General features: G+C 41.3%; 1 protein-coding gene across 1 annotated transcript in view; it reads left to right on the top strand.

The window, feature by feature from the left end:
- Nucleotides 1-21,687, top strand: part of LOC121284011 (FRAS1-related extracellular matrix protein 2-like) — a 277,796-nt gene that overhangs the window by 8,897 nt on the left and 247,212 nt on the right. The window lies entirely within an intron of this gene.

Genomic DNA, 21,687 nt, shown 5'->3' with positions numbered 1-21,687 from the left:
GTTCTTTTTGGGAGTTAAATCGCCATTTTGGGGAAGAAATGAATTTGGGTGACATTCTCAATTTCCTTGGGAAGTTGAAATTAGAAGCAGATGATTTCTAGGCATTCAGAGTGCAAGCCAGAAAGAGGACTTTAGATACAGACAAACATACTATGGCCCAACCCACTCCTCTTCATCTTAACTGTGGATCTACTTCTGGGATGACTCTGCATTTAAGCAGCAAAAGGTTGCTCAAGCCTGATCATAGCCTACAGTTCTTTAGCTCCATGCAAATGATGGCTGAGGCTAAATTTCACTCGGGCCTCAGGCCAAAGTCTTTAGGCACACTTTGGCTTTGCACCATCCATTTTTTGCCAGAAACCAAGCAAAATAAATTCCTCTCCCCAGTTCTTTGACAGAATATTTGGAAGTCGGAATCAGTATGAAATATTACCAAACTGAATTCATCTTTTGAAAATTATAAGTAGCATTTAGGATACATACTTCACAACACAAATTACTTGTCACAATTCGTTTTCTTTAAAAAGAACCAATTTTTCACTCCACGTTTGCATAGTGCTTCCTGTAAACAGACCTTTTCCCTCATCATTTTGTATCTGTACCTAAATATCCAAACATATTTGCCATATTCTCATCAATCAATCATTCAATAAATTAGTTATTTCAGTTTTTAATAAAAAAAACATAATTTGATGTTTAATTAAAATGCAGCAATGAAATTCAGGCATTTTAAGTATTGCTAAAAGTGGTTCCAAGTATGCAGTATTAAAACTATTGTATTTTTGTTGTCTCGTCACTTGTTTTAACTATTTAAATAATCTGAACAATAAACGGAAGAATTTGGATGGAAAATTGAATTGGTTAGTTTCACAGCAGATACTTTGCAATTTTGTCATTGATTCAAGTCTCAGTTTCTTTAAAAACCTATTGATCATTTAATTCTTCTATGTGATTCAAGCATACAAAATTCCTAACTGGACAAAATAAATATTTTATCAGTAAAAATACCGCAGACTTCAGATTTTTAGAAAACTTTCAGAATACTTGCTCAGAGAGCTGAATGATACAGGAGCTGGGGAGAAAGTATCTCTCATTTACAGCATTTCTTTTTCATTTTCCACGTGAAACCATTTCCTGAGTATAATTTACAATGTAGATTGTGATTTAATGTATCCCTAATTCAATTTATTCAAATTTTCTGACAATATCATTAAAGAACATAGCCCTAATGAAGATGATGGCTCACAAGCCCATCCTTTGGAGGGCATTGAAAAACCAGAAGTTTTATATGTAATTTTTGTCAAGATATCACTTTCAGATGACATAATGTACATGGTGACATTATTTATCATATCGTACTGTAGATTTGTGAAGAATAAATAAACTAGCAATTTTTTTTTGAGAAGAAACAATTTAGTGTGCACTATCATTCTATCCATTGCAATTCAGTTTATTTTGACACTTCTTTGCAAATAGCTTGGAAGATTATATTAAATTGTCCTGTCTGGAGTTATAGCTACATCTTTAGAGAAGCTATTGTGCTTTAGTGTTGTGCTTTATTTAAAATCTCCAGCATTTTGATATTTTTGAAATGATTTGGGGTAGTTAAGATTTTACATTGCAAAGTAATTTTTGTGAGATGGTTAAACAGTGAAGACAACTTGATTTCAATAGGTATAATGATGTTTGCTGGCATTGTAATAACCATTTCATAGTATGATGCCAGGTTTAAGATCAATTTTGAAATAGCAGAATAATTTGTAAATGTTTGCAAAATCCATTAACAAGTTTTGTTAAAACAAAAGGGTGCTGGAGGCAGGTTCATTCGAGGTATTCAAAAGGGAATTGGATTGCTACCTGAAAAGAGAGAATGTGCAAGGTTATGGGGATAAGACAGGGGAGTGGGACAAGGTGGAATGCTCTTTCAGAGAGCAGTGCAGACTCGATGGGCCGAATGGCCTCCTTCTGCACTGTAAAGATACTGTGATACTGTGAAATGCACAACTTATAGTATACAAGTTTTTTTTAACCAAAGGCCTTGTTGTGATAGATCAGTATGCTGTTTGTAACACGTGGCTTGAGAATGTGACAGAGAGGTGATTGGTTCAGAATGGAACTCTGTTGGGAGTAGCGACTTTTCTGCCTGTAATTATGGAAAATCCAAATATGGTGAATCTTCAATCCATGTTATTGGTATTTTTAACCTGGAAAGTCCTTAAATCTGTTGTGGTGCAGGTAGGCAATTGCTGAATGTCAGGAGTTCAGGCTAACTTGTTCATATGTTCCCAGTGGGAGGTCAGTAACCACAGTACTGTTATAGGACTTTACATTACAACAGTGACAACACTTCAGAAGCAATTCACAGGCTGTAAAGTGCTTTGGGATGTTTTGAGGTCATGAAAGGCACCATATTAATGTTAGTTGTTCATTTTTTTTATTAATTCCTTAAAGCACAGGATATGATCATTTCATATAATTGAAGATCACTGAAGAAAATTATCTTTGTTGCATTTAGAATTTTGCTTTTCTTATTGTGATTTTCAGTATTTTAAGGTGCTTCTTATTCAGAAATTCAAGTTGACGTTTTGACCCTTTTAAAGATACTTGTTGTGTCATGGGATGCATGGCGCTCTCATTCATCGGAAATTGCCGTTTCTACTTTCTTAACGGAGACAATAATCTGTTTTTATGTAAATGTTGTTGCTGAAATTGTGGAGAGAAAAGTTTCAGACAAATATGTAAAGTGTATCCTGTGGCATTATTTCACACCTTTTGGAATTTTATCCTGTAATGTTTTCTAAATTAAACAGCTGAAACAAATTTTGAAAGTGTTCAAGACTTTTCCTCACTATATTGGTTCCCTGCTGTCCAAAACATTAATTAAAATTCTCAATTTTACCTTTAACTCCTTCCATGGCCTTGCTCTGTCTTAATTTTTCAACCATCTTCAGCTTTGTATCACCTTTTGTGGCCTTCAGTGGCCTGACTCTAGTCTTTGGTGCATTTTTCCTCCCTTTTTCCACAATACCACTTGAAGCGGCACTACATAAACTAAGTTTTGATCCCTTATGTTTACATGTAGTCCCTTTTTATATATAAGTTAAAGATTATTTTTGTTTAATCTACAACTTCATTGCAGCCACATGTTGCCAACCTTTGGCTGGGGATTTAGGAATAATGGAGGAGACGTGGCGTACTGGTAATGTCACTAGACTAGTAATCCAGAGGCCCAGGCTGATGCTCAGGGGTGCATGGTTCGAATCCCACCACGGCAGCTGTTGGAATTTAAATTCAGTTAACAAATTTGGTATGAGTCTCAGCAATGGTGAACTACATTGATTGTTGTAAGAACCCATCTGGCTCACTAATACCCTTTAAGAAAGGAAATCTGCCACCTTTACCTGGTCTGGCCAACATGACTCTAGACTTGCAGCAATGTCTTAACTGTCCCCTGAATTGGCCTAATAAGCCACTCAGTTCAAGAGCAATTAGGGATGGGCAACAAATGGTGATGTTGCCAGTGACACCCATGTCCCATGAAAGAAAAAATAAATAGAGTCATTATTCATGAATGGCTTTAAGATCATTAAGAAGGCCATGCATGGATGCTACTGATTTTTCCTCTACCATATAAATCACTGCATTTGTGAACTGTTTGATTTATTGGCTTGGCTGAGAAATAGTGATAATTTTGAGATTAAATCATAGTGTTTTCATCAACACCAAAGCAACCTTTGCAGGCATGGGGAATGATGTCAGGTTTGAAGTTTAATGCCAAGCTATGACAGTAAATGATAGAGTAAAGAGATGTGACTGAAACATTGGTTGAAAAGATGGATTTTACAAAAGTTTTCATATGTGTAAACAGAGACAGAGGCAGAAAAATTCTTGGACCTTTGCTCTCAGTTTGCCATTAGGCTGAAGTGGAACTGTAGAGAAATCTATATCTAGATTTAGGTGATCCATTCGCAAAACATTGGAAACTTGGTGGGTAAAAACAAAAACATTGAAATGATTTACTTTTGTTTGCCTACTCAGTCTTTTTCTCTCTGTTCTCTCTTCTTCCTCATTTTCTATCTTCTCTTTATATAATCCTGTTTACTATTACTTCTCATAACCAATATAAGCTATCCTACCTACTCAATCATTTTTTGCCCTATTATTTTGTCATTTAAAGCATTGCACTTGCCTGAGTCCAGCTCCCACGGCCTATTGCCTTTTGAATAACAAATTTGTCAGTTACAAAGTCTGTTTTTTCAGTCACACATGTGTAAAAGAGTGACCTGTTTGCCAGACCCATCAACTCATTTAGTAGGAGATTCACTCATTTTGGTTTACAAGTGGATGTCACCTACTTTGACGTATTTTATCCGAAAATAAACACCGCTCCATATGTGCAAACGAGTTAGCAATTTGTTTCACTCTTGTTGACCATAAATCTCACTACCAACATCTCAGAAGTTCACAGGTTTAATGGTCACTTCAACACTTGTCAAAACAGGAAGGCTGCTGCTTAATGTGTCACTCATCAGCAGTCCCAGAGCCCAGAAAATGTTCATTTTCCAACACTGACAGCTTTCAGCTAGATGTGGACAAGAATTTACCTTGAATTATTTGTATAATAAATTATTGCCCTCATTTGAGTCTATAGTCAGTTGTACACAATGTATACAAACCTGTATGCTCATAATTGCCTGAGGGTACAAATCAGTTTGTTGCGATGCTGCAGTTCATTTGCTCCCGGAAGGGGTCATGCCAGAAAATTGCTGTCGCTCCTGTATGACCTTTTCAATGCTGGTCCTGTTCTAATTGACACTGTTGATATTCTCTGGGAACAGATACTATGCTGTGGACTACAGATAAGAACTTTTGAGCTTTCAGTAGCTTCGGAATTACTAGCTTCGGTACAGCGTGCTGTTGGAGTGAAAATCAATATCCAGTAAGAGCTGCATCTGAGACCAATATTGAAAAAGTCAAGTGAGGAGGGGAGAGTGTTGTGAACTGGAGAGGTGGAACAAATGTTTGTGGTTTTTTGGTGGGAGGGTGTGTGTTTGTGTGAGAAGTAAAGGATTATTCTCTTAAGATTTAGCTCAGCATTGGTTTCTATAATTCTGTCAAAGTACACATAAGTTTAAACAACAAATTCAATTGCTGAAATCCCAGCTTAATTTGATATTTGTTGTAATAATTGGTCAATTTGTCAGACAGGTGTCTGGGTGAAAGCCTCAGCGCTCAGTTTAAATAAAAATACGCTTTGGTATTGTTGAAATAGTGTTTGATAGGCAGCCTTTGTTGTATTTAGAAAATAGTTCATTAGATTTACATAGTTATGATCAATTTGCTCACAAAGAGGAATCTCTGTATCCTTCAAAGGGAGGTTGCAATTCCAAATGGTTGCTGCATCGATATGGTAAGAAAAGGGAAGGAGCTGTGGGTAATATTACTTATTTTTCATGGAAAAAATTATTTATGTTTTATTACTGTCTGTGGTCAATGTGTTTTGTATGTGAGGTGTATATATTTTCTTACCCATAGAGTGATTGTTCCAATTAAAAATTTTTGTGAGTTTGAAAATAAAGATTATTTATCATCCCACGTTTGCCCTGCAGGTTTAAAAAGGTGACGTCTCACTCTCTCGCCTCACACATGCCATCACTTACACACAGATTAGATACAAATGAAGAAAAAGCATATGATTACAAAGTATATTTGTCTCAATCTGTCTTTCATGGTAGACCTGTAGTTTTTTAGATGAGTTGATGCTTTTAGTTGAAGTGATGGTCTTGTCTTGTAAGCAGAAGAATTTCAGTAAACTGCAAAGTTTCTTGTAGTTGAATTTCCAGTAGTTCTCAGGTGAACTTGGAGTTGTAATAGGATGGGCAGAGTCCTTCTCCTGCTTTCAAATTATGGTTGTTTATTAGCTTGGCTGCATAGTTGACTTGCAGCTGGTTCGATGGCTGTCTGATGGGTTTGGGTGGAAGTCACTCTCTGGAAGTAGCTTTTGCTGTTTTTAAAAAGCTGACCACAAACACGGCTGTCTCAGCCACGTGACCTGTTACAAGTCCAAAGTCCTTTTCCAAATAAGCTGGGTGGCCAGGTCAATTATACATCCTGTGTAATGACTTTCACACCTTGAGAGTTTGAGACAGCTAGTGTCTTTATATCTGATTTCCTATTCAATTTGAAATTACCCTTTTGAATTAGCTTCAGGGAAAAGTGTTGAGTCTGGAAAATTCCTTTTGTACCCTTCTGCGACAGGGGAGTGTTTCAATCCACCAGAGAAGTCACACGATCCTTGGGTGGCCATCTTTTTGCAGCCTTTTGTTGTTCTTAAAAATTTGAAGTTTTGTTTGAGAGTTTATAGTATAAATGACATATACCAGAATTTAGCGTGAGTGTTGCAAACTACAAAAGGAACTAGCAAATATAAACAACCAGGGTTAAAAAAAACCTAGATTGTGCTCTTCCTACTATTTGCTTTTAATGAATTTGTGTGGCAGTGAAAGTCCAAAATCTTGCTCAGTGTTGTTCTGCTCCATCTGCTGAGAAGGAAGATTAGGTGAGGACACATGATAAGCTGAATAGTTGACATATAATGAAAGGCCTCTCTGTTCAATCATGGGCATGGTATAAACGTACCTCGATATCTGGACAAATTAAACTAACCCTCTGATTTAGAAAGTTGATCACTTATGAGAGTAGTTTGAAATATGAGGGGCAATTTTAGCTCTGTCCACATATTCCACACTCTTCCAGCATTTTATAACCTACTCTTTTTAGGCAGGCAACAAGGACACACAACTAGGTTGGGATATTATGTGACCCTCCCCGCAACCCCAGGAGTGGGCTAGCAGGCGGGGGATCTGTGAAATCAGGTACCATGGTATTGGTAAAAACAAAAAAACTGCGGATGCTGGAAATCCAAAACAAAAACAGAATTACCTGGAAAAACTCAGCAGGTCTGGCAGCATCGGCGGAGAAGAAAAGAGTTGACGTTTCGAGTCCTCATGACCCTCCAACGTTCTGTTGAAGGGTCATGAGGACTCAAAACATCAACTCTTTTCTTCTCCGCCGATGCTGCCAGACCTGCTGAGTTTTTCCAGGTAATTCTGTTTTTGTTTTACCATGGTATTGGTGTTGTGCTTGTTGCATACCTGCTTCTGCTATTATTTTACCAGGGGCAAGGGAGGTGTCGAGCAGCCCACCACTTTTTGACCAGTTGAGGCCTTTATTTGGCCAAGTGATTGTCAGTTTAGCGCCTCCTTCTACTACTGCTGGTATTTTTCCAGTGGCAGGTGTCCAGACTACATGGCGAGGCTGCTGGTGAAACCTTTTGGCAAGCTGAGGGGGTTTCTCCTGTTTCGCCCTGTGCCCAGCAGAGGCCCCTCCCCCCTCTCCAACAGTACATCCCCCACCCCCAGCGTGGTCTGAACCCCACCCTCCCAAACCCAGCCCCAGTCTTCGGGGCCTTCCAGACTGACCAAGCGGAAGCTTGTGTTCACCCTGACTTTTCAGCCGGGGGTGGGACCACATCTCCGTGTAAAATCCTGGCCTTGAAGTTGAAGATGTCCTTTTTTAAATATGCAAACCAGAACTGATACCATCATTAGATTCCGACTGTCATTTTAACTGGTTGGTCATTGTGGCTTTCCCATCAAGGAAAACTCTTTGGAAGAGATGCTGGGATAAAGGGATGACTTATCCTGCAGGTCAATGTCCATTCCCTCAGTGCTGTTCAGTAGCCTCCTGCCACCTCCAACCTTCTGACCAGCTTCCATGTCCTATTTTGGGAAGACAACTAACCAGGGTCAAGTTGATGAGGCCTGGAAGTTAAAATCTCCTGGGGCTCATGCTGCTAAGGTAATGCTGGGTTGGGGGTGGTGGTGGCAGGGCTCTGGGGAGGGAGGAGGGTGGTGCTAGAGCAGGGTGATTGGCGTTTGCCTTGACCTCTGCCCACCTGTGTTCTGTTTTGAGTTAAAATTGGGGCCGTGGCAACCAAAGGTATTTAAAGTAAAAAAACAGTAAACAAAACCTCAAAAGAGCATCCAGATTTTGGAGGGGCAAACAAGTTTGTGAAATGGAAGGAAGAGTGCCTTTGGAAACTAGAGGAGTGGGGTTAAAGTGGATGAGCCTCTCCAAAAATTGGAAGCCATAGGTTACCTGAATAAATTAGGATTGTTTAAAGAGGAGAATATAACAAGGAAGTGGGTGGTGTTAGAGAAAATGGAAGGTTTCTGAATTGGAGAAGGGAGGGAGTGACTTGAAGGGAATTAGAAAGGATGGAGTGCCCCTATTCTTTTCAGGGAGCTTTGCAAAGGGATGATTACCCCTATCATTTGAAAGGATGGAGGGTGAGCATGCCTTTGTGAACTCTGAAGAGATTTAGAGGAGAAAGTGTCTCTAGCCTGGGGAAAAGATGTGGGATAATGCCTCTGTGAAATGTGGGATGGTAGGAATGGAGGGTGCTTCTGGACTTTGGCGGGGGGTTGGAGGTGACAGTGTCTCTGTTAGCAAGTGGAGTTAAAGGGGAAAGTGTCATGTGAATTGAAGAAGGAGAATGTTTTTGAATTGGGGAGAGATTGGATGAGGCAGAGTGCCTCTGTGAAATACACTTTTCAAATAATTTGCTGAATTAGTTGATTGTGAAGTTAAAAAGTGCTTAGAATTATTCATTTCACATTTTAATGGGGACAGGTGCTCAGAAGAGGATCTTTCCGCAATCTTCCTCACCTGTAGCCAGAAATTCATGTGCTGGTGGGCATGTCAGGAGGCAAAAAGGGGAACACCTGATAGCAAACTATTGTTATCTACAGATCATTTCTGATATGGTTATTCTCATGTGTTCAATCACTAAATTAATATGCACATCAACTGTCTGCAGTTTAAGGCTAAACACAATGGTTGTCTCAGTCATTGAAACCACAGCTAGGCAAGCTAGCCAAAACCATGAGCTAGCACAATAGTGTGAGGCATACAGAAGAAATGTCTGCAAGAACTTCTATATGTTTTAGGTAAAAGTATTAATTAAAACTGTTCCTTAACCACAGCTATCGTAGAGTTCTACATATAAAACATATCCTGAGGCACAAATTTGGGACTTGCTTCAAAATATTTGGCAGCTTTCCAAGGAAGCACAAAGCTAGAAAGCTGTCAAGAGCACAAAGAACAGCCTAATCTAATCTGTGGGGACATTTCATTGAATACATTGAACTGAAATAAGTGATCTAATGAAGCCCACTAAACAGTTGGGCTTCCTGCTGTCAAATATTGGCATTTGAATTATTACATATTTTACTATTTTTGTTTTTCCACTGGACTTGAAAGATATCTTGCCAATGCCGTTTGAGTAAAAAAGAAGTGTTTGTATTGGTACATGTACTTGGTGCTCCAACATTTATCAGTTCTTTCAGAGTTTCAAGGCTTCAAGGAGGAAATGAGTTTAATTCAACTTGGAGCAATGGTACAGGCCCTCTTTATAAAAGTACACTGATCCTTCAGCACATGGCAATGCAATCCAGGCTCATTCCCTTGTATCTTGTGGCAGGAACTGCCCTGAAGCACCAGTATTTAAGCTAAGCATGAGTTTTTGAGTGGTTTGGGGAGGGAAGGGGGGTGGGGGAGGTGGAGGGTCTTCCTGATGGCCTTATGGACGATGTGATTCAATTTTTCTGCCAAAAATTATAGTAGCTTATTGTACTTTGCTGCATTGGTCATTTTAGGAGAAAACGAAGTCTACAAAACATTTTTGAAAGTTCAATCAGTAATTTTTATTTCCAGATGCAGGAAAAGCTAGAATTCTAAAAAAATGTTTTGCATCCAAAACTGTTGTCTGTTTATGTTTTAGGTTTCCTGCATTTGCAATGTTTTATTAGTGGCTACCTGACTTTTAATTGATGGGCCCCCAAGATGATTCTATATATGAAAATGACAATTTATTTTGATTATTTTTTTCTCAACCTGGGGGGTGGGGGGGGGGGAGGGAGGAGGAGTGGTGGTGGTGGTGGGGGGAAACACCTCAGGTATCTTATGTACTTTCTTATGCCAAGTTCCCACTCTATTCCCTTCGCCTGAGGAAGCAAATAGGCAGTTTGCTCTCAGGCGCCCAGTAGCATGCCTACGTTAAGCGATCCACTGGGTAGCACATCAGAGTGGGCACTGTTGCCCTTTGACTTTCTCTCATTCCTTCTGTAGAAACATCCTGCTTACATTATCATGTGGCAATGGTGGGCATAATTCAGCTTTACACTCCTCTGCTGCACATTAACTACTTGCATAAAGGAGTTGACACCCAGGAAGATTAGGCTGGAGTTGGAAAGCTCAGCTATAAGCTATGTGAAGCACGTAGTAAGAGTCAATTGGAAGAGTGCTGTTCAGGTTAAAGAAATATCCTGTGTCATTTGGCTCCTTGGTATTCTTCAAAGGATGCATTCCAGCTCCTTTTTGTGTGTGTTTTAAATTAAACCGAAAAATAATGCCTTTAATACCTTCCACAGTACAATGTAGAAATGTAAACCAGTAATTGAGTCTAAAGTACTGGAAAGACCGGTGTTCATATTTTAACTTCAGGCAAGAGTCATGCAGATAGTGCAGACAGCAAAGCATTCAGCCCTCTGCAGTGTGAGGACCCAGACATTTTAACCAAGGCTTATCTGTATCAGTCTCCTTGTCCAAGCACGGTGAGAAGCTCTGGCTGGCTAGTGGGCGGGAGTGGGATTATGGGCTGCAGAAGCCCATAACCCAGGAACTGAAGGAACAGGGAGATAAAAAGTTGGTAGTTTTTTTAATTATAACGTAATCTCTTGTTTGGCAACTATTAAGTGTAAAAACTGCATGATAAAGCTTGTCAAACACACTAATGAAAAGCTAATTACGACATGTTGAGTTCCCACAATTGCTCTGATATTAGAGACTTTTTAAATGATTTATACAGAAGTACTTCCCAATAATTATATAAGATGTACAGCTGCAACATTTTATGTGAAGGATCAAAAGGTCTCTAATTCTTACTTAAAATGGCTTTTTACCTTGATGTTATGCAAGACCAAATAACCCCCAAAAAACAAGATTACATTAGGCAAAAGTGTTATAATTTCACTTTGTCTCCTGACACTTCTTTTTGTTAAGTTGAGTTAGATTTTTTACAGTAAAGTACAAGGCATGATTTATTAATCAGAATGATGCTCCAGCTGGTTGCTCATGTTGCATGGCACGTACAGACCTGCGAAGACTGCAGGGTCTTTTGGAAGACTTGGGGGCGAAATTGATCTTGGACATCAAGATTGTATTTAATGTGGAGACGGCGACAGCTGGAATTTTCTTAACCCCTGCACTTACAGGATTGGTGCAGGATTTCCGCCTGTTGTTTTGACTCTGCCAAACTCAGCAATGTGTAAAGCTCAGGTTTGTCCTGTCCACAAAAAGCAGGATAAATGCAATCTGACCAATTAACACCACCTTCTATTCTCAATCATCAGCAAAGTGATGGAACATGCTATTAAGCAGCACTTACTCAGCAACAACCTACTCAGTGATGTTCAGTCTGGATCCTGCTCAGCTCCTGACCTTTTTACAGCCTTGATGCAAATATGGACACAAGAGCTGAGTTCCAGAGGTGTGGTGAGAGTCACTGCCCTTGACATCAACAGTATTTGACCGAGTGTGGCATCAAGGAGCCCTGGAAAAATTGAATGCAATGGCAGTTAGGGGGAGAACTCTCCACTGGTTGCAGTCATACCCAGCACAAAGCAAGATGGTTGTGGTTATTAGCCCCAGGACATCACTGCAGGAATTCCTCAGGGTAGCATCCTTGGACCAACCATCTTCAGCTGCTTCATCAATTACTTGTTTATTACTGTTAATGACTGTTATTGTGTTCAGTACTAGTGTGAGTATCTAGTAAGCGGTTAAGGTTTATTCTATTCCTAGTGTTTAAAATTGTACAGGCACTATACTTTTGTAAGTTGATAGTATGTTAAATGACCATAAGCGCTTAGTGTTAGGGACAGTGTATTAATAACTAGCTTAGGACACAGGCGTTAAGGTAGATCTGTGAATAAAATAGAACTAAATCTTGAAAAATAAAATAATTAAAGTAAACACCTAAAACACATACCTGTGTAGTTAAGAAACCTGTAGCTTTTAGTTGTCAGTGGTACTAGCATTTAATAAGCACGGTAAATTGTAGCATACATTGGAATTACTCTAAGTTAATTAAGAAAGTATTTAAACTAAATTAACTGAATAACATAAGTAACAATTGGAGGACAAGTGTTACGTTGCAACTGTGGAATGTGGGAGCTTTTGGACAGTTAGGAAGGCAAACGCAATGTTGGCATTTATTTCGAGAGGACTAGAATATAAAAGCAGGGATGTGCTGCTGAGGCTTTATAAGGCTCTGGTCAGACCACATTTAGAATATTGTGAGCAATTTTGGGCCCCATATCTCAGGAAGGATGTTCAGGCCCTGGAGAGGGTCCAGAGGAGGTTCACGAGAACAATCCCAGGAATGAAAGGCTTAACATATGAGGAACATTTGAGGACTCTGGGTCTATACTCCTTGGAGTTTAGAAGGATGAGGGGGGATTTGATTGAAACTTACAGAATACTGAAAGGCCTGGAAAGAGTGGACGTGGGGAAAATGTTTCCATTAGTAGGAGAGACTAGGACCCGAGGGCACAGCCTCAGAGTAAAGGGAAGACCTTTTAGAACAGAGATGAGGAGAAACTTCATTAGCCAGAGAGTGGTGAATCTGTGGAATTCATTGCCACAGGAGGCTGTGGAGGCCAAGTCATTAAGTGTATTTAAGACCGAGATAGATAGGTTCTTGATTGGTAAGGGGATCAAAGGTTATGGGGAAAGGGTGGGAGAAATGGGGTTGAGAAACTTATTAGGCATGATTGAATGGTGGAGCAGACTTGATGGGCTGAATGGCCTAATTTCTGCTCCTATGTCTTATGGTCTAAGGTAGGTAAGCAGGCTGGCCATGGCACCATGGTACAGGAAGCCTTTCAATTTGGGGGAACAAACAGGAATATAGTGGTAGTGGGGGACAGTATAGAGAGGGGGATTGACACTGTTGTCTGCAGCAAAGAGCAAGAGTACAGAAGGCTATGTTGCCTGCCCAATGTCAGAGTTCGGTCATATGTTCAGGGCTGGAGAGGAACTTGCAGTGGGAGGGGGAGGGTCCATTCATCGTGGTCCATGTCAGTACCAACGACATAGGTAGGACAAGGAAGGAGATTCTGAATAGTCAGTATGAAGAGCTAGGTACCAAATTAAGAAGCAGAACCTTAAAGGCCATAACATCCTGGATTATTAACCGAGCAGTACGCAAATTGGAACAGGGAAATAACGTTAGAGAGGTGAATGCATGGCTCAAACACTAGTGTAGGAGAAGTGGTTTCCATTTCGTGGGGCATTAGCACCAGACTGGAGTAAGTAGGGGATGTATTATTGGGATGGTCTACACCTGAACCATCTGGGGTCAAGTGTTCTTGCGAAAACATAACTAGGGAAGTAGAAACCAAATAGTGGGGGCAAAGGATTAAATGTGGGAAGATGTGGGAGATTAAAGAGCAGAGACAAGGTGAGGGAGGAGGGTATTAATTCGGTAAATGATAAACGGACCATGTCAGGAAGAGACAGCGAGTACAAATCTAAGTGTAAACCAATAGATAAGGTTAAAGATTACAAAAATAATAAAAGGACTAAAACCTAAGGCTCTGTAATGTTATGATATGGCAAGTGCCAATTGCCAGACTGACCAAATCCCAAAGGGAAACTTGGCCAAGCTATCACAACAATTTGCAATTCGTATTTTATTATGAGAAGGTATGTGCACTGAAGCCAGAAGTAAAGATTCCACTACCACTTTTGGAGATTTTAAATATTAAGTTAAAACATTTATTAACAAAAGAAAAGAAAACATAAACATGCAAGATTACAACTACACAGTTAACTTTAGCCTTACAACATTTCTCAAAAGATTTCTACTTAGCTAGACTCCCAAATAGCACCCTTTTCCAGGCAACAGTCCAAATAGATTCTTAATCTATAAAACTTCCAGTAATATTACTGCAAAGCGCCCACTGTTGCTATGAGGGAGGTATTTCACAAGCTTCCCTCTCACTCGACAATGGAAATCCAAGGCTTGTAGCAAAACCTTGCTTTCTGGGACAAACAAGCACTTCTCTGCTGTGGTTAGAGGCTGCTTTTCAGAAGTCTGTCTTTGCACAGCCCACCTTTCAAGATCTCACATGGCCACCCCAGTACAGCTTTCAATCATTCCTTAAATATATTTTCCCCCCTTTTATTTCTAAACCCATTGTTCTAAACTTTCTTTGGAATTTACCTTTCCCAGAATATAAAAATTTTTCATGTTGTCATTATGGCCAGCACTTTCAGAAAAAATAAACCTAATAACTTTGTCTCATTTATTTACGATCTTTGCCAGTTGTAAAACTTCCTGTTATGTCTCTGAAATTCAACAGCTCCTCACTCCTCACGTATTTCCTAATGTAAATTCCCATTCATACTATAACTACTGGGATCTCATCTTAGCTCGTCCATCTCCATTTCAAAATGCCTGTTTGTACAGCTAATCCCTTTGATGATTTAAATCTTGCAGTCTGATTGTCTTCAGTTTAATTAAATTAGCCACACACACAACACACACAGCCCCCACAAGCCTGCCTCATGGTATTCCACAGTAATATTGGGAAAAAAATGATATCCTCTTTACAGTTGTTGAATGTATGTAGCATTTGAAACAAAACAGATGAACTGATAATGCAAATAGAGATAAATACATATGATCTAATAGCCATTAGAGACATGGCTACAGGACGGGATAGATTGAGACCTGAACATTGAAGGGTTTGTGACTTTTGGGAAGGATAGGAAGTTAGGAAAATGTGGAATGGTGCGTCTGTTAATTAAAGATGACATTAACACAATAGAGAGGGAGAGCCTAAATTCAGGAAACCAGGATACAAAAGCGCTTTGGGTAGAGATGAGGAATGATAAAGGCAAGAAGTTGCCTTTGGGAGTAAAGTACAGGCAACTTACAGTAATCACACCTTACAGTAAGATGGGGTATCAAAGAAGAAATACTGGGAGTTTGTCAGAAAGATATGGCAATTATCATGGTGGACTTTAATCTACATATAAACTGGAAAAATCAGATGAGCAAAGGTAGCAAAGATGACAAATTCATATAGGGCAGAATATTCCCCCCATTGTGGGGGGGGGAGTTCAGGAGCGGGTGCATGCAGGCGCGCCTCCGATCGGCACCCCCATTCGGGGGCATACCCCCATTTTACGTGGGCAGGCCAATTAAGGCCCACCCAGCGTGAAGTCCACCAGGAAGCGCTATGCGCTCCCTGTGCGGATGGGGTTGGGGTGGGGGGGGGGGGGTGGGATTCCCTAAGCCGAGAGTGCACTCTTTTGCACATCTGCGTGAAAGAGTGCACGCATCTCCCTGAGGCTAAGTGCTGCCTCAGGGAGATTGGTGCCAAATTCAAAAATGTTAAAAATAGAAAAATAAAATTTTTCTGACATGTCCCCTCATGTGATACTGTCACATGAGTTGAGACATGTCCATCACTTTTAATTAAACTTCTGTTAAGTATTTAAAAACCTACATGAAACCTAATCCCGCCTGTGGATGAGGTTTCATGCTTTCTCTGAAGCCCGCCAGGGCTCCCGGCCTGCCCACCAACCTTAAGGTTGGATGGGCAGGTCCTTTAAGTACTGCAATTACTTTTTAAATGTCCCCAATTGGTCGTTGACAGGTCGGCGGGCGCACAGCTGATTCGGCTGCACCCCCACCAACCTGAAAATTGAAATGATGCAGGGTGACGTCAGGAGTTTTGCCCAATGTCATCCCACGTCATTTTACGCATCGGCATGCGGATTCTGCCCCCACCCCACATGCTGACTGGGAAATCCTGCCCATAATGTTTTTGGGATAATTTCTTAGATCAGCATATTCTGGAGACAGTCAGGGAGCAGGCAACACTGGACCTGGCATTGTACAATGAGATAGGATTAATTAATGACATCATAGTAAAGGCACCTTAGGTAACAGTGATCATAGTATGATTGAATTTTACGTTCAGTTTAAGGGAGGGAAGAGTGCGTCTAACATTTGTGTTTTAAACTTAAAATGGGGCAATAATGAGGGCATGAAAGCAGAACAAGCAAAAGTGAACTGGCAATTTAGGTTAAGGGATAAGTCTATAGGGATCTAGTGGCAGACATTTAAGGGAATATTTTGGAATAGATACATCCTAACGAGAAAGAAAAATTCCAAGGGGAGGATCCACCGTCTATGGTTAACTAAAATTGTTAAAGATAGTATCAAACTTAAAGAAAAAGCATATATTTGTGCCTAGATGGGTGGCAAGACAAAAGATTGAATAGAATAAAAAAAACAGCAAAGAATGACTAAAAGGTTAATAAGGAGGAAAAAATTACAGTACCAGAGAAAGCTAGCTAGAAATATAAAGACAGACAATAAGAGTTTTGAAAGATATTTAAAAAAGATGAGTGTTGGTCCTATAGAAAATAAGTCTAGGGAATTAATAATGGATAATAAGGAGATGACAGAAGAATTGAATAGGGATTTTGCATCGGTCTTCACTATGGAGGACACAAATAGCATGCCAGAAATAGCTGTAAATCAGGGTTGGAAGGAGGGGAGGAACTCAGGTAAATTACAATCACCACGGAAGTGGTACTTAGCAAATTCTTGGAACTGCAGGTTGACAAGTCTCCGGGTCCTGATGGATTTCATCCTGGGGAAGAATTGGCCAGTGAGGTAGTTGATGCATTACAAGCCCACTGACTCCCACAACTACCTTCACTAATGCTCCTTGCACCCTGCTTCCTCTAAGGACACAATCCCATTCTCTCAGTTCCTTCGCCTCTGTCGCATCTGTCCCATTGATGCCACTTTCCAAAACGACGCTTCTGACATGTCTTTCTTCTTCCTTAACTGAGGTTTCCCACCCACTGTGGTTGACAGGGCCCTCAACCATGCCTGACCCATCTCCCACGTCTCTGCCCTCACACATTCCCCTCACTCTCAGAACCATGATAGGGCCCCCCTTGTCCTCACCTTTCGCCCCACCAGCCTCCACATTCAAAGGATCATCCTCCGCCATTTCCACCAACTCCAGCATGATGCTACCACCAAACACATCTTTCCCCCCCACCCCTCATCAGCATTCCTTAGGGACCATTCACTCCGGGACACCCTGGTCCACTCCTCCATCACTCCTAACACCTCATCTCTTTCCCATGGCACCTTCCCATGCAATCGCAGAAGATGCAACACCTGCCCCTTTAACTCCTCCCTCCTCACTGTCCAAGGGCCCAAACACTCCTTTCAGGTGAAGCAGCGCTTCACTTGCACCTCCTTCAATTTGGTCTACTGCATTCGCTGCTCCCAATACGGTCTGCTCTGCATTGGGAGACCAGTCGCAGACTGGGTGACTGCTTTGCGGAATACCTTAAGTCTCTCTGCAAGCATGACCCAGACCTTCCTGTCGCTTGCTGTTTCAACAACCCATCCTGTTCTCATGCCCACATGTCTGTCCTTGGCCTGCTGCAATGTTCCAGTGAAGCTCAACGCACACTGGAGGAACAGCACCTCATCTTCTGATTAGGCACTTCACAACCTTCTGGACTTAACATTGAATTCAACAACTTCAGACCATGAATTCTCTCCTCTATCTTCACCCCTCTTTTATTCATTTTTTTCAAAACTCATTTTTGATTTTTATCCACTTATTTTTATTTTTATTCATTTTTATTTTTATTCATTTACTCATTGTTTTATTCCCCTTTTTATCCCCCCTTTCCATCCCATTTTCGATCCTTTTTTTTCCCCCATCACTGCCCCCTCCCCCCACCCCACCCCAACAAGGGCCATCTGTTACTTGTTCATGTTGTTTTCAGAGTGTTTACCCCTGTTCTGTTATTATCATATTCTGCTTTCTTACCTTTGTCACTATCAGCACCTTTTTTTAGCCCTTACCACTAGCATTAATACTCCCTTTGTCCTTTTGTTCATGACATCTTTTGTCAATCTCTCCTTTGCCCTCACCTATCGCTGGCCTTCTATCCAGTGTCACCTGTCCCACCCCGCCTTAAACAGCATAAATTTCAAGACTTTTCTATTTCTCTGTAGCTCTGAAGAAGAGTCACACAGACTCAAAATGTCAGCTCTGTATTTCTCTCCACAGATGCTATCAGACCTCCTGAGATTTTTCAGTATTTTCTGTTTTTCTTTCAGATTTACAGCATCCGGAGTATTTTGCCTTTTATCTTGAGATAGTTGATGCATTGGTTTTAATTTTCCAAAATTCACTAGATTTGGGAAAGGCTCCATTAGATTGGAAAATAGCTAATGTAACTTTATTCAAAAAGAGAGGGAGACAGAAAGCAGGGAACTATAGGCCAATTAGTTTAATATCTGTCACAGGGAAAATGTTAGAAGCTATTATTAAAGACATTATAACAGGGCACTTAGATAAATTCCAGGTAATCAGGCAGAGTCAACATGGCTTTGTGCAAGGGAAATCATGTTTAACCAATTTATTGGATTCTTTGAAGGAGTCTCATGTGCTGTGGATAAAGGGGAGCTGGTGGTTGTAACTGTACTTAGATTTTCAGAAGGCATTCGATAAGGTGCCTCATCAAAGGTTATTGCAGAAAATAAAAGCTCATGATGTAGGGGGTAACATATTGGCATGGATAGAAGATTGGCTAGTTAGCAGGAAACAGAGAGTAGGTATAAATGGCTCATTTTCTGGTTGGGAGGATTCGATGAGTGGTGTGCCACAGGGATCAGTGTTGGGGTCTCAACTCCTTACAATTTATGTCAATGATTTGGATGAAGGGACCGATGGTATGGTTGCTAAATTTGCTGATGACACAAAGGTAGGTAGGAAAGTAAGTTGTGAAGAGGATGTAAGGAGGAAACGGTAGGATATAGGTAGGTTAGGTGAGTGGGCAAAAATCTGAAAATCGAATATAATGTAGGAAAATGTGAGGTTGTTCATTTTGGCAGGACAAATAAAAAAAGGCATATTATCTAAACGGTGAGAAATTGTAGAGCTCTGAAATGCAGAGGGATCTGGGTGTCCTAATGCATGAATTGCTAAAGGTTAGTATGCAGGTGCAGCAAGTAATTAGCAAAGCTAATAGAATATTATTGTTTTTTCAAGGGGAATTGAATACAAGAGTAGGGAGGTTATGCTTCAGTTATACAGGGCAAAACTACATCTGGAGTACTGTGTCTACTGGAGTATTGGTCTCCTTATTTAAGGAGAGATGTAAATGCATTAAAAGCAGTTCAGAGAAGGTTTACTAGATTAATGCCTGGAATGGGTGGGTTATCTTATGAGGAAAGGCTGGTCAGGCTAGGCTTGTATCCACTGGAGTTTAAAAGTGTAAGAGGGAACATGATTGAAACATATAAGATCCTTAGGGGACTTGACAGGGTGAATGTGGAAAGGATATTTCCTCTTGTGGGAGAATCTAGGACCCTACTCTTGTATTCAATTCCCCTTGCAATAAACAATAACATTCTATTAACTTTACTAATTACTAGCTGCACCTGCATACTAACCTTTAGCGATTCATACATTAGGACACCCAGTTCTGTTTCAAAATAAGTGGTCGCCCATTTAAGACAGATGAGAAAAAAAAAATTCTCTCAGAGGGTTGTGAGACTTTGGAATTCTCTTCCTCAGAAGGTGCTTGAGGCAGAGCCCTTGAATCTTTAAGGCAGAGGTAGGTAGATTTTTGATAAGCAAGGGGCTGAAAGTTTATCAGGGGTAGGCAGGAATATGAAGTTAAAATCAGCCATGATCTTACTGACGGGCAGAGCAGGCTTGAGGGGCTGAGTGGCCTACTCCTGTTCCTAATTCATATGTTTGTACTTGCAACACCTCCAGTACTGAAGTAGTTCATGCCTCCATGCAGTAAGACCTGGACAACACTCAGGCTTGAGCTGATAAGCAGCAAGTAATATTTATGCCACCCAAGTGCCAGGCAATGACCATCTCAATCACAGCAAATCTAACCAACCCCCATGGCATTCAATGGCATTTCCATCACTGGATCTGCACCATCAACATCCTGGAGTTACAGTTGACCAGAAACCTAATTGCTCCAGCTATATAAATACTGTGGCTACAGGGGCGGATCAGGGTTCTGGGAATTCTGTGCTGAGTAAAATACCTCCTGGCTCCCCAGATCCTGTCCACAATCTACAGGGCAAAAGCGAGGAGTGTGATGGAATACTTCCCAATTGCCTGGAAGAAGCTCAACACCATCCAGGACAAAGCAGCTGCTTGATCAGCACCCCATCCAGCATCTTAAATGTTCACCCCCTCTACAACTGGCACAAAGTGGCAGCAGTGTGCACCATATACGAGATGCACTGAAGCAACTTGCCAAGCTTCCTTTGACAGCACATTCCAAACCCAGGACCTGTATCGCCTGGAAAGACAAGGGTAGCAGATGTATGGGAACACCACCACCTGCAAGCACCCCTCCTGATCACTCACCATCCTGACTTGGAACTATATCCCATTCCTTCACTGTCATTGGGTTGGCAACCTGGAACTCCCTTGCTATCAACACTGTGGGTGTATCTACACCACATGGACTGCTGTGGTTCAGGAAAGTGGCTCACCGCCACCTTCTCAAGGAATGGGCAACAAATGCTGGCTTAGCCAGCGATGCCCACATCCCATGAAAGAATTTTAAAAACGAAATTGAACAGGAGTCTGTGTTGGAAATCTTCACATAGTTTTGCCACTGCTATTGCGTTATCCTGTCTGATTTGGGTAGGGCAGAGGAATAAAAATCTCGGGCTGGGTTTTACGGGGAGGGAAGACGTATTACCCGCGCTCCCGACTAAAAGTTGGTCGGTACCTCACCGACCAGAAATATAGATGCCCCACAGCGATTTTAGCTTTGCGGGACCTCCTTTAGGGGATCACCTGTGCTCATTAGGGACCCCTCCTCCCACCAAATTTGGTAGCCCCAATTTTTGCCCCCCCCCCCCCCCCCCAACAGCCTCTCTGATGTAACCCCCATATCCATCCCACCCCTTGCTGGGGTCTCACAGCCATGTCAGCCCAAAATCCACAAACTTATCTTAAGTCTGTTATCCATCTTCACTTCTTTGTGGGGACTGGTTGCAGTCTGAGCAGTGGCCACTACTGTCTTCTAGCGCTGCTGGGACATCTGAGCTCCCAGCCAATCAGATTGGCCAGTCCAACTCTCAATAATTAAAGCTGCCCCCAACGTAATATCACTTCGGATTTCAGGATGGCAAAATGACACAGGGTGGGTAATCCACGCCCCCACCCCCCAAATGAAAAAATGAAATCCACCCTGATGTCTCCCGGACTTGGGCAGGCCCGACTGGGAAACCCTAGCTGGGAAGCTGGGGAAGTGGGGTGGAGAGTCAGGTTAGAGAGGCTGCAGGGAAGGGATAAGGGTTTACTTTCTTGAAGGGGTTGTCCCCAGTGGGCACAGGCGACCCCAGGAAGGAAGTACCCCTCCCCTCCTTTCTGCCCGTCGGCAGCCCATACGGTGAAAGTTGACTGGCTGCTTGCCTTGCCACTGCACCAACCCCCCCCCCCCCCCCCCCTTTTCCCCCGAAGA

The sequence above is a fragment of the Carcharodon carcharias genome, chromosome 11, assembly GCF_017639515.1.
Source record: "Carcharodon carcharias isolate sCarCar2 chromosome 11, sCarCar2.pri, whole genome shotgun sequence".
In the NCBI taxonomy this organism is placed as follows: domain Eukaryota; kingdom Metazoa; phylum Chordata; class Chondrichthyes; order Lamniformes; family Lamnidae; genus Carcharodon; species Carcharodon carcharias.
Note: the sequence above shows the minus strand (reverse complement) of the source record. Positions and strands in the feature narration are given on the sequence as shown.